The sequence below is a fragment of the Lycorma delicatula genome, chromosome 11 (genome assembly GCF_047948215.1).
Source record: "Lycorma delicatula isolate Av1 chromosome 11, ASM4794821v1, whole genome shotgun sequence".
Lineage (NCBI taxonomy): Eukaryota > Metazoa > Arthropoda > Insecta > Hemiptera > Fulgoridae > Lycorma > Lycorma delicatula.
This window is the reverse complement of record NC_134465.1, coordinates 50,894,797-50,909,185: the sequence shown is the minus strand read 5'-3', so window position 1 is coordinate 50,909,185 and position 14,389 is coordinate 50,894,797.

The window sequence follows — 14,389 nt, the reverse complement described above, 5'->3', positions numbered from 1 at the left end:
GTTCAAAATGTTATATTAAAAAAAAGCTGAAAACGCAGTTGTAAGCTTTTACAGTCATGCGACTAAGGCGCGTTTCGGGAAAGTCCTACAACTATTGGTTGTTTCTGATGCTCGGCTTACACACGCCCGCGCAAAAATACTTAAATTAAAATATTTATTTTAATTTAAATATTTTTTTTAAATATAATAGTTTTTAGTTTTTTTTTTGTTTTTTTTTTTTTTTTTACTTTTAAAGCCGTAAAGGACCACTTTAGTCAAAATAATTCAAATATTTTTTGCCAATCTTTTGGCCTTTAAGTTCTTAGCCTTAAATTTCTCCCAATATTCTTAATGATCTTGCTTTACGCTCCTCTTCTGAATAAACCCTTTTTTATAATTAAAAGTTCTTACTTTAAAGTCGGTATTCGGATCTTTAATAACAAATTTTAATTTTTCGGATTTATTAAGTAAATCTTCGTAAGTCAAATTTAATTCTTGCATGTCTTCTTAAATTTCTTTGATCCATAATGGCGGATTTTTTAAAGACCAAAATCGATCGATAATTCTCTTAGTAATCCTATCCTGCGGTAATCTTAACAAGTGTGCACAGAAAGAAATTCGCTTCTTTTTTATAGTATCAATTAAGGATTCCAAGTTTTCGCACAGAAATTTATTAGGCAATAATCTGTACTGATTTTCGTGTTTTTATTTTTTGTTTATGCAGGTTCTAAGAATCCTGCGTTCAACATTAAGCAAAGGTTCAGTCCTATTTTTCTGATTTAATCTAAATAAAGTCTCGTTCGCATAAATAATTACTGGTTTAACCACAGTTTTGTAATGTCTAATTTTAGTGTTAATCGAGAGCGATTTTTTGTTGTAAGTGTTTTTGGTTACTTGTAACACTTTAAATAATTTATTAAGTCTTTCAGTCCAATTTTGTTTTTCGTTACAATTACAAGTAATGATCTCTCCAAGATATTTAAATTTTCTACAAGTTCTATTTTGTTTCCATTAATATTCACAGAATTAATAACTAAAGGATCTACAGCCATTATTTTAGTCTTTTCATAAGAAATTTTAAGTCCAATTTTATTCGCAAGTTCTTCTATACTTGTCATTTGTATTCTGGCTTCTGCGATACTATTAGCTAATAAAGCTAAGTCGTCGGCAAATCCTAGGCAATTTAAATTTAAGTTATCTCTTTTGTATTCTATGTGAATATTTATTGGATTAATTTTATCAGAAATTCAAGTGCACAATTAAATAATAAAGGCGAAGGTCCGTCGCCTTGTCTCAGTCCGGATTTTATGTAAAAAGGTTCGGAAAATTCGCCACGAAACTTCACTTTAGATTTTTTCGTTTATTTAATTCAATGAATCTAATACAGGCGCGCATACTGTATTTCATTCGCATGTATGTGGCAGAACTAGCGGCGCATGTCGGCACTAACTAAACAAATGTAATTTCACAACTTACGTAGAATAAATTTCGCTTGTACGGTTGGGCACACTGATGTAGCTGCGAGGCTTAGCGCACCAATTACCGGGCGATCGATTTTGAGACCCAGTTAGACCGAGTTACTTTTTACACTTAAAATATTATTAATTTATTTAATTCTACTGCTCACCTGTGTCGTCACAACATAGTAGAAAACTACAACAGCGTTTTTTGGGGTGGGAGTGTGATTTTCCAGATGTTGCTATTTATTAATTATTAATAAATGTGCCTAAGAAAAATATGAACTTAATTAGCCGAAATCTCGTAATACTGAGGTTGACCTTGCTCTACAGCCTCACCCCGACGTTTTAATTTGAAAATTTAATTGCATTAACGCGTTAATATAGAAGTATTCTGACCAAATTTGGTCAAAATCGGTCCAGTAGTTCTGGATATATAAAATGATTTAGAAATCGAACACTCGTACATACGAACATTAATATCCGAAAATGTGCTAACCGATTTTTTGGGTTCCTTAGGTGTGAAAACGTCAAGATCCGGTGAAATCCGAATATGCACAAATTGGATGATTACAATACTTTTCCCTTATAGAGATAAAGCTCTGCTTTAGTGCTATCTAGACGGGAAAGTGAAATTGTGTAAATTGAATGGTTTTTATTTTGTTAATCAAAATGTATAGTAGAAGATAAAGCTTATAATCTAACATCGTACATATTATAAAACAGTTTAATTTCACTAATACATCTCATCATGTTATGAAATTTATGTTACATAGGAGCTATTACAATAAAAACTTTATACATTTTCTTTTTTTACTATTATTATTCTTTCTTCTTTATATATATATACATAAAACTTCAAAGACGATAAATTTTAATACATTAATATTTAAATTAAATTGATAAAAATAACACGTTTAGCTTTAAGCTAAAAAAAAAGTAGGATGTTTATTCAAAATTATTATTATATTTAGAAAAAATAAATATAGGGAAATGTAAATTACAGCAACTTAACAAGTGATGGAAAAGAGAAATTGTTACGGGAAATTACTTTTACTTTTTCTTTTTTTTTACAAGTATTTTTTATAAAAAATATATCTTTATATCCGAAAGCGTTCATGACATGAAAATTAATATGAAACTCATTATTTCTCATCAGATAGATTACTTCATTTTTTTTACAATATTTCAAATATGGATTTAAAAAATTATTTAGAACTTTTTTCAACGTTTGATAAAATTTACGAAATTTAATTTATTTTAAGTTATATCCTTTCTAACTATTTTTTCCCATTACATAAAAACGATTAAAACTTAAAAACAGCAATTAATTTACCTCAATAAACAAGATACGATCTTATGTAAAAAAAAAATATTTGTTTCTTAATTCTTTGAATAAATATATACATTTTAAATCTCATCGAAAAAGTCGACTAGGAATACCATAAGCTAAAATTCTCTTTGACGGTGGAAGGAGATTGGATAATTAATGAATGATCCTCCGCGTAAGTCGTGTTTCAACTTATTAAAAATAATCTTAATCGAACCAATTAAAACGTCAATGCAGGACTCTTTATACGAGGACTATCTCTAAAGTAAAGACCGTTGGGACATTTCTTTCCTTAAGGTTGGCGAACCTGTGTCATTCATGGCGACGCTAGTAATGTACACACTGCATTGTTGTTTCTAAGTTGTAGCGTTGCAGTAACTTATATTACGTAATAAAATTAACAGGAAAATCGATGTTGCCGCCGACTGTGAAATACATAGAGTCGTACGTTTTTTAAACCATCAAAACGTTAATCCGGCTGAAATTCATAGTCAGTTGGTTGTAATTTACAGTGATAATGTAATGAATGAAAGAAACGTCCGAAAATGGTGGAAAAGATTTAGAAATAACAGAGTTAATGTGCACGATGAAGAACGTTCGGGGAGGCCCTCGATAATCACCGAGGACTTGAAACGCGTAGACGATGAAATCAGAAAATATCGTCGTTCAACGATTTCCGACCTGGCCCTTCTTTTTCTTGATGTTTCAGGAGCGTTGTTCATGGTCGTTTAGCTTCAGAAATGTTTGTGCACGTTGGATGTCGCGCGTCTTAACGAAACATCACAAAAATATCCGAATGGGATCTGCATTGGAATTTTTGATGCGATATACAGAAAAAGGTAATGAGTTTCTTAATTCGATTGTTACCGGCGATGAAACGTAGATATCACGCCAGAAAGAAAGTGGCAATCAAGTGAATGGCGTCATCCTCAATCACTAACCAAACCGACAAAGGTCAAGCCACAGCCATTTAGACGTAAACTGATAGCCGCAGTCTTTTGGGATAGGTTTGGCAAACTGCTGATTGATTTCATGCCAGGTGGAACACTATAAATGCAGAAGCCTACTGCGAAATTACGTAAGTTACGGCGCGCCGTTCAAAATCGGCGACCTGGGCGGCAGACCGGCGGCGTCGTCCTGCTGCACGTTAATGCACGTCCACATGTTGCGGGTTCGTCACGTGTCTTACTGAGAATATTTGGATGGGAAATTTACGATCACCCACCATAAATTCCGGACTTAACTCCTTCTGGTTACCATTTGTTTGGGAAATTGAAAGACTGTTTGAGAGGTACGCGATTCGTGAGTGACGATGAACTTAAAAATGCTGTTAATCAGTAGCTAAATTGACTGGCAGAAGAAGAATACGACAAAGCTATATTGAAGCTGATGTATCGCTACGATAAATGTCTTAAGTAATTCATACGACGATTATGTAGAGAAGTAGTAAAAAGTATATAGTTTAAGAGAAATAAAAAATATTTATAGTTTTCAGAATAAATTTTTTTACAATGAAACTGTCTTTATTTTAGAGATAACCTCTCGTAAGTTGAAACTTGACTTATATGAAGGATTATTCAATCATGAATTATCCAATGTTCCCCGACTCGTCTTTACTGTTGCACTTTTAAGGTTACATTTCTCGGTAACCAAACGAGATAACGAAACGGACAAACAGATTTATTTAGTAGAAAATTTAATTTTAAATATGCAAGTTGTCTCCGAATTCGATTTGATTAACGGTTTGGCCATTATAAAGTTGAATATCGGCAAGGAACATAATCCGGTTATTTTCGCAAGCAATTGAAATGACAACCATCTTAAAACGGTGAAACATTTCGTAATTGTAATATTCCTATGTTCTTTCTAATTATAGAAATTACATTCATGAAAAATTTCATCTCAATCGCTTGAATAGTTTTTTCGTGAAAGAGTAACAGACTCATAAACACCATATATGAGGTGCGACAATAAAGTAATGAGACTGATATTTCTTTGCAAGATGTGGCAACCCTGCAGCTTGCGTAGGCACACCATCTTTGACCTTGGTCTATAAGCTACTTCTAGTCCAAGCGGCACATTAATGCAACTGCTCAGTCGTGAGTTGTGCTGTAATAAGTGAACACGTGTTTGTGTCTCCCGTCACAGAAATGAAACCGCAAAAGTAATGCGCAACGGTATGCCATTTCTTTTTGCGTTAAATCGGGTGAAAACAGGACGACAACTTACGGTAAGCTTCAGAAGGCTTTTGGAGAGGAGGTTATGTCAAGAGCTCAAGTTTTTCTGTGGCATAAAATTTTTAGTGAAGGCAGAACGAATGTTGAAGATGAAGACCGCAGTGGACGACCATCAACCTCACAAACAGATGTCAACTTGACCAGGGTGCGTGAGATCTGATCGAAGATTTTCCGTGTAAATGTTTGCTGAAGAACTCAATATCAATCGAGAAACGGTTCGTCTAATGTTAACTGAAGATCTTGGTATGAGAAAAATTTGTGCTAAATTGGTCCCCAAAAATCTCACACAACAGCGAGAAACACGGAAAAATGTGGCAGTCTATCTGTTAGAGCAAACGGAAATCAATCCAGATTTGTTGAGCCGTGTTGTCACTGGTGATGAAGGTTGGTTTTTTCAATACGATCCAGAGACAAAACGCCAAAGTTCGCAACGGTGCTCAAAGGGATCACCCAGACCAAAAAAAAGCTCGCATGTCAAAGTCAAAAGCGAAACGCATGCTTGTGTGCTTCTTCGATTCCAAGGGAATTGTTCATAAAGAGTGGGTGCCTCCTGGACAAACAATTAACCGATATTTCTACAATGAAATTTTCGAAAGACTTCGTAAACGAGTTGTTCGCGTCCGTGCCAACATTGCTGATAATTGGATTCTGCATCACGATAATGCGCCATCCCATACTGCTCTGTTAGTACAGAAATTTTTAACCTCAAAACACATTCCAGTACTACCACAGCCACCTTATTCACTAGATATCGCTCCGTGCGACTTTTTTTTATTTCCAAGAGTCAAAGTGGCGATCAAGGGACACCGTTTTCAAACAACACAAGATGTCCAAAAAGCTGTGACGAGGGTCTTAGAGGATATTACAGAAGATGAGTTCCAAAAATGTTAACATCAATAGCAGAAGCGCTGGAATAAGTATATGCAATCAGAGGGGAACTACTTTGAAGGAGACAATACTAAACATGACTAAAACGGTAAGCAACATTTTTTTTCACATCAGTCTCATTACTTTATTGTCGCACCTCGTATGTATATATATATATGCGCGGACACAATACATACACACACGAGCGCGTGTATGTGTGTGTTTACGTTTATACAAGTTTTAAATATTTTTAAATCTCTAGGGACCTCAAAACATCAAGAAATGAAAAAAAAAATTAGGAGTAAATGTTTGACCAACACCCAATATTTTATATTGTGTTATATAACACAGCTGTACTGATAAAATATTGTGGGAGTATACATCCATTCGAAAGTGCATTTTACTGTTGTACCAATGTGATTGATGATTCAGAAGAAAACTTCATTTTCTCTACTTTATTTTATATAGAAATAAAAGATACTAAAAGTTTTCAATCAAATAATCAGAAGCTAGATATCGATATCAAATAATATCTACTCATAAAATGAATATGTATGTATGAAAATACATTTATATATCTAAGAATAAATATAACTTTTAGTTTATTTTAATATTAAATCTGTCACAGAAAAAATACGTATGTACTCGATTAAGTGTAAATATTTTGGTTATGAAACCACCGGGTTGGTCTAGTAGTGAAATTTTCATTGCAAATCATCGTAAATAAAATATCTTTTCTTCTTTTTCTGTTTAGTCTTCGGAACCACCGTAAGATATTACTTCAGAGGATGATATATATAAATGTAAATGAAGTATAGTCTTGTACAGTCTCAGATCGACCATTCGCGAGATCTGTTTGTGTTGTGGGTGGGTGGTGTCTTTTTCAGTGAGTAGTAATTTTAGACGAACTTACTATTCGTGAATTTTTCTTTTTAAGTGTAGAAAATGTTTTCTTAGTATGCAAAACTCAGTAAGTATCAATTTCATATTTAAATAAACTTCATGAAACAAGCGTGAACAGAAAAACAACGGACTAATTAATCATATTAGTTCTTGACCATGTAAAAGTTCACTCGCCTAGAAAAGCTTTAACACAGTTATTCCAGTAAACTGCACTATATCATCATCAATTTGAACTGTAAAAAAATAAAATTTAAATGATTTGTTTAATAGAACACATTAATTAATATTGTTGATGTAGTGAAATATGTACGTTAATTAACATTAAAAAAATATTTACAATACTTTCATCATATGTTTCAATATTTTTTTTTTTTTATAAAAATGAGGGTCAGATAACGAGTTATGTTCTTTTTTAATGAAAAAAACCTGCTTCATTTACGATTTACTTACAAAATAACCAAATATGAAGTCATAATAACTTTTACACTTTTTACATAAAGTTGGTATCTGTGCACAATCTTCTGTTCACATTAATTACCAAATAATTTGGCGAATAATTTGATCTGTTACCATATCATAAAAAAATAAATATATATATATAAAATTAGGGTTCAAATACAGAGATAGAAGAACAATTGCTAACATGTACAGGAACCAAACAGCAACAGTAACAATTGAAGAACATAAGAAAGGGAGTCCGACAAGGATGTTCCCTATCTCCGTTACTTTTTAATCTTTACATGGAACTAGCAGTTAATGATGTTAAAGAACAATTTAGATTCGGAGTAACAGTACAAGGTGAAAAGATAAAGATGCTATGATTTGCTGATGATATAGTAATTCTAGCCGAGAGTAAAAAAATTTAGAAGAAACAATGAACGGCATAGATGAAGTTCTACGCAAGAACTATCGCATGAAAATAAACAAGAACAAAACAAAAGTAATGAAAAGTAGTAGAAATAACAAAGATGGACCACTGAATGTGAAAATAGGAGGAGAAAAGATTATGGAGGTAGAAGAATTTTGTTATTTGGGAAGTAGAATTACTAAAGATGGACGAAGCAGGAGCGATATAAAATGCCGAATAGCACAAGCGAAACGAGACTTCAGTAAGAAATACAATTTGTTTTCATCAAAAATTAATTTAAATGTCAGGAAAAGATTTTTGAAAGTGTATGTTTGGAGTGTCGCTTTATATGGAAGTGAAACTTGGACAATCGGAGTATTTGAGAAGAAAAGATTAGAAGCTTTTGAAATGCGGTGCTATAGGAGAATATTAAAAATCAGATGGGTGGATAAAGTGACAAATGAAGAGGTATTTTGGCAAATAGATGAAGAAAGAAACATTTTGAAAAATATAGTTAAAAGAAGAGACAGACTTATAGGCTACATACTAAGGCATCCTGGAATAGTCGCTTTAATATTGGAAGGACAGGTAAAAGGAAAAAATTGTGTAGGCAGGCCACGTTTGGAATATGTAAAACAAATTGTTAGGGATGTAGGATGTAGAGGGTATACTGAAGTGAAACGACTATCACTAGATAGGGAATCTTGGAGAGCTGCATCAAACCAGTCAAATGACTGAAGGCAAAAAAAAATATATATATATATATTTAATTATACTACTCATCAAACGATCTAGGAACACCAGTCACACTTGTCGACTTTAAAAAAGCCTACGACTCTGTCAACAGACAAACCTTGCGTAATACCCTGAAAAAATTTGTAGTCGATATACAGACCAGCGCTATCATCCAAGAAACATTATCAGGAACAACCTCAAAAGTCAAATTCATGGGAAGTCAAATTCATCTCAAATCCATTCGAAGTTTACACAGGAGTCCGACAATGGGACGGCTTGTTGGCACTTTTGTTCAGCATCGTCTTAGATTTAGTCGTCTCTCCTGCAGTGCCGATCCTGGCGTGCTGGTGGAAGGTAGTTTTGTTTCACTCCGTGTGTGTATGGAACGTTCCTTATTCGTTCCCGTTTCTAGTTTAGTCCGTGGAAGGAATATGAAACAGATTTAGTTACTTTTTTTCAGTAGTGATCAGAAGATGGCAGAAAGCAATGGATCTTTGATTGCCAAATCTGTCCAAAAACACGCTGGAAGGGGAAAGTGAAGGTAATTAATTATATATTTGTTTCTGTGTACAAAGAAATTTAAATTAACCACCGTTGGAATATAGTGTTTTTAAGCGGACATTTTATTAAGTTATTATATAATAATACTAAAAAATATTATCAGTATCGACATTTCATTATTTATTCGGTTAAACCGAATACGGTCTTTAAGCATAATGTTTGTCTGTCTGTATGTCTGTTATGTCTTCCTAAGCCGTTCATCCGATAGCGATGAAACTTTAGTGAGTCGTTGTGCGCACGCTCGCGAAGGTTTCTGAATTTGTTTGGACCCGCTAGGTGGCGCTAGCGTCGAGATATTTCGAAAAATTGTATTTATGGTCCGATTTGCCTCATATTCAGAATACGAGTTACCTACATGGAAAGAATTATCTCTGCAAAAAATGAACCCGCTAGATGGCGCTGGGGTTGGAATATTTAGAAAAAATTTATTTATGAACCAATTTGGTTCATATTCAGAATACGAATATTAGTTACGTGAAAAGAAATATTTTTGGAAAAACTATACCCGCTAGGTGGGAGACGGTGTCGAAGTATTTACGATAAAACAAACAAATATACAAACAGACTTTTTTATTCTATATATATTTATATATATATAAAAGGCATGTTCGTATGTGTGTTCGCTAAAGACCAAAAAACTAATGGACCGATTTACGCGCGGGCAAAAGGGAAAAAGGGGTAATGGAAAACGGGGGAAAGGTGGAAAGAGAAAAGGGGAAAACGGGAAAGGGTAAAAAAGAAACTGAGTGAGGGGGATGAAGGGTGAAAGGGAGAAGTTGGAAAGGGAAAAGAGGAAGGAGAATAAGTGAAAGGTAAAATTTGTGAAGTTCAGTTTTTTAATTTTTTTACCAAACTTTCAATTGTTTTCATTTAAACACATCTCTCTCTCTCTCTCTCTCTCTCTCTATATATATATATATATATATATATATATATATATATATATATATATATATATATATATAAATATATACTCAAATCTAGCAATAGCGAAGCATTGGCGGGTCTGCTAGTATATATATATATATCTTACATATAAAGCCAATAGTCTGTTTCCCTGTCTGTCTGATGCTTGAACATTCACGCATCACGTAAGTACCAACCAACCGATTGCTTTCAAATTTGGAGGATACATTTGTGTTTTGGAGGAATGATTTTAAGTCGTATACCGAGGCCACCCTAGCCTACTTGGGGGTAACCCACCAGATTGGTCTAGTGGTTAACGCGTCTTCCCAAATCAGCTGATTTGGAAGTCCAGAGTTACAGCGTTCAAGTCCTAGTAAAGCCAGTTATTTTTACACGGATTTGAATACTAGATCGTGGATACCGGTGTTCTTTGGTGGTTGGGTTTTCAATTAACCACACATCTCAGGAATGTTCGAACTGAGAATGTACAAGACTACACTTCATTTACACTCATACATATCATCCTGATTCATCCTCTGAAGAATTATCTAAACGGTAGTTACCGGAGGCTAAACAGGAAAAGAAAGAAAGAAGCCTACTTGGGGGAGAAATTGTTAATTAAAGATATTCATTAAAGAAAACCAGATTAAGCATTTTATTTCATTATTAAATCTTTGTCACCATGGTAACAGATGTAACTTTGTAATTTTCTTGTAAAAGATCTGTTTACTTTAGTTACCATAGTTACTGTTATCCTGTCTTTTGTAATTTAGTTTCTTTTTCAGGTTTCTATAAAACCTGAATACTTTGATTGTTTTTTATTAGTATTATTCTTACAACTTTGATGCTAACAAATACTGCGGAGGTGGTCGGGCGAGCGAAACGAGCCCTGACACCGGCTGGTATATATTTATATATATATATATATAATTCTAATTCACAGTAAAATAAAATTAAAAATTAAACTAAACCTATAAACATTTTAATATTTAATCAAATATTTTACATAAATTATTATATATATATAAATTAATAATAATAATAATTTTAAATATAAAACAGAAGACGTGAATGAAATAATTTTATAAATTTAATAATTAAATTAGAAAACCTTCTGGGAATAAAAGAAAATTATATAATTAATTAATTTAATTATAAGAAAGAAATTTTACAATTCAAAAATATACTTTCTATGAATAATTCATAAAGAAATTAAAAAGACACAAATGAAATTAAATAAAACAATATTATATAACAAAACGTATTACAGGTATCACGGAGCAAGTAGTTTCCCCTTGAGTAAAAAAATGAAGTCAAATTACTTTGGTAGAAAGAGAGAGCTAGAACGAGGGAGTGAGTGGGTGTGATAGAGTGGGGGCGGTTAGTCGTAAGATAGGATACAATACAAGATAGAGTTAAACAAAGAACGCTAGAGAAGGAATTACACAACTAAGCTGTACATTGGAGTTAGTCAGCCTCCCGAGTCGTCTCCAGTTAACTTCAAGAAGGTTGGCTATCCGATGAAGCCGACTTAGATTAAGAATACTATTGAGACTTACATCAGCTGAAAAGGATTATACTACCCGCATAAGACAGACCGGTATTTTAGTTTTCGAAGTATTAAAATTTAATCAGACTGTACTATTTTAATTTATATAAGGTATGATTACGGTAAATTTAAATGGAATTTAGTACATTTAAATGCCCCAATATAAGCTTTCAAATGTAATTGGATATATATTTCATAAGTTGTTAGTTCATTTTAAAAATAAACCTTTTTTTTAAGAAATAATGATTTAATAAAATTCAAAAGAATTTTTCAATATTTTAGATTTTCTTATTTAACAAAACCAGAATCAGATCTACGATCAAAAATATACGAAATAATACTTTAATTCTTTCTTACCTTCTTTAATTGTTCATTGGTAAATTAAAGGTCTATTAAATAATGTTAAACGAAAAATTAATTTACTTTAAGATGATATTTAACATTTATTTAAAATTTTAAAGGCCATGACTACTATGATCCAATAATAGATATAATAAAAATTAAGTGATAAATGTTTCTTTTCTTTCTTTTTCCTGTTTAACCTCCTCTCTCTTTTCCTGTTTAGCCTCCGGTAACTATCGTTTAGATAATTCTTCAGAGGATGAATGAGGATGATATGTATGAGTGTAAACGAAGTGTATTCTTGTACATTCTCAGTTCGACCATACCTGAGATGTGTGGTTAATTGAAACCCAACCACCAAAGAACACCGGTATCCACGATCTAGTATTCAAATCCGTGTAAAAATAACTGGCTTTACTAGGACTTGAACGCTGGAACTCTCGGCTTCCAAATCAGCTGATTTGGGAAGACGCGTTCACCACTAGACCAACCCGGTGGGTCCTGTTTAGCCTCCTGGAATTACGTTCAGGTATTACTATAGAGGATGAATGAGGATGATATGTATGAGTGTAAATGATGTGTAGTCTTTTATAGTATCAGTTCGACCAGTCCTGAGATGTGTGATTAATTGAAACCCAACCACCACCAAAGAACACCGGTATCCATGATCTAGTAGTATTCAAATTCGTGTAAAAATAACTGGCTTTACTAGGACTTGAATATTGGAACTCTCGACTTCCAAATCAGCTGAATTTGGAAGATGCTTTCACCACTAGACCAACCCGGCGAGTTAAAGTCATAGATCTAGAAATTTGTAAAAGAAATTTAAAATTATAAGAAAATAAACTAAAGATTTTTTTTACTTGTACGAATAAAAGAAAATATTGTGATCGCGAAAAATTTCAGTTTCCAACTATCCATTTTGATCATCCCTGAATCCATTTTGACAAGATTCGGCGTGACGTCTGTATGTATGTACCGGACCGCCCGCATCTTGCAAAAAGCTTAACAATGCATCTCCCCCGTATCATTACAAAAAGCTTAAGAAAGCTTAACCGGATCTCGCGATTAGCTGTAGAATATTGAAATTTTGGATTTAGGACTGTTATAACATCTAGTTGTTCACATCCCTTTTTGATTGCAATCAACTGGGCCAAAAGTGTCCAAAAAAGTCCAAAATTCAAAACAATTTGGATTTTGGACCCTTTTTTTAACTGTAGTAATAAGCCCTTACTGACAACTTTTCAATAATATATCATACGAGATACTTATTTTCAATTGGTTCCAGAGTTATAGCCAATTAAAATTTTAATTAAAGAAATATTTGGATCTTACACGGGGAAGGCACATCGGTTCGAATCCTACTCATATACATATACATATATATATATATATATACATATACATATATATATATATATATATATATATATATATATATATATATATATATATATATATACATACATTATTTTTAATTTAAATATATTGATTTATTAATAATAATTAATCTTGGATTGTAAAAAAAGGTTTCCAGTAAATAATTCAATAATAACAATAAAAAAAAAATATATATATATATATATATATATATATTTTGTCTTCAGTCATTTGACTGGTTTGATGCAGCTCTCCAAGATTCCCTATCTAGTGCTAGTCGTTTCATTTCAGTATACCCTCTACATCCTACATCCCCAACAATTTGTTTTACATACTCCAAACGTGGCCTGCCTACACAATTTTTTCCTTCTACCTGTCCTTCTAATATTAAAGCGACTATTCCAGGATGCCTTAGTATGTGGCCTATAAGTCTGTCTCTTCTTTTAACTATATTTTTCCAAATGCTTCTTTCTTCATCTATTTGCCGCAATACCTCTTCATTTGTCACTTTATCCACCCATCTGATTTTTAACATTCTCCTATAGCACCACATTTCAAAAGCTTCTAATCTTTCCTTCTCAGATACTCCGATTGTCCAAGTTTCACTTCCATATAAAGCGACACTCCAAACATACACTTTCAAAAATCTTTTCCTGACATTTAAATTAATTTTTGATGTAAACAAATTATATTTCTTACTGAAGGCTAGTTTAGCTTGTGCTATTCGGCATTTTATATCGCTCCTGCTTCGTCCATCTTTAGTAATTTTACTTCCCAAATAACAAAATTCTTCTACCTCCATAATCTTTTCTCCTCCTATTTTCACATTCAGCGGTCCATCTTTGTTATTTCTACTACATTTCATTACTTTTGTTTTGTTCTTGTTTATTTTCATGCGATAGTTCTTGCGTAGGACTTCATCTATGCCGTTCATTGTTTCTTCTAAATCCTTTTTACTCTCGGCTAGAATTACTATATCATCAGCAAATCGTAGCATCTTTATCTTTTCACCTTGTACTGTTACTCCGAATCTAAATTGTTCTTTAACATCATTAACTGCTAGTTCCATGTAAAGATTAAAAAGTAACGGAGATAGGGAACATCCTTGTCGGACTCCCTTTCTTATTAGGGCTTCTTTCTTATGTTCTTCAATTGTTATTGTTGCTGTTTGGTTCCTGTACATGTTGGCAATTGTTCTTCTATCTCTGTATTTGAACCCTAATTTTTTTAAAATGCTGAACATTTTATTCCAGTCTACGTTATCGAAAGCCTTTTCTAGGTCTATAAACGCCAAGT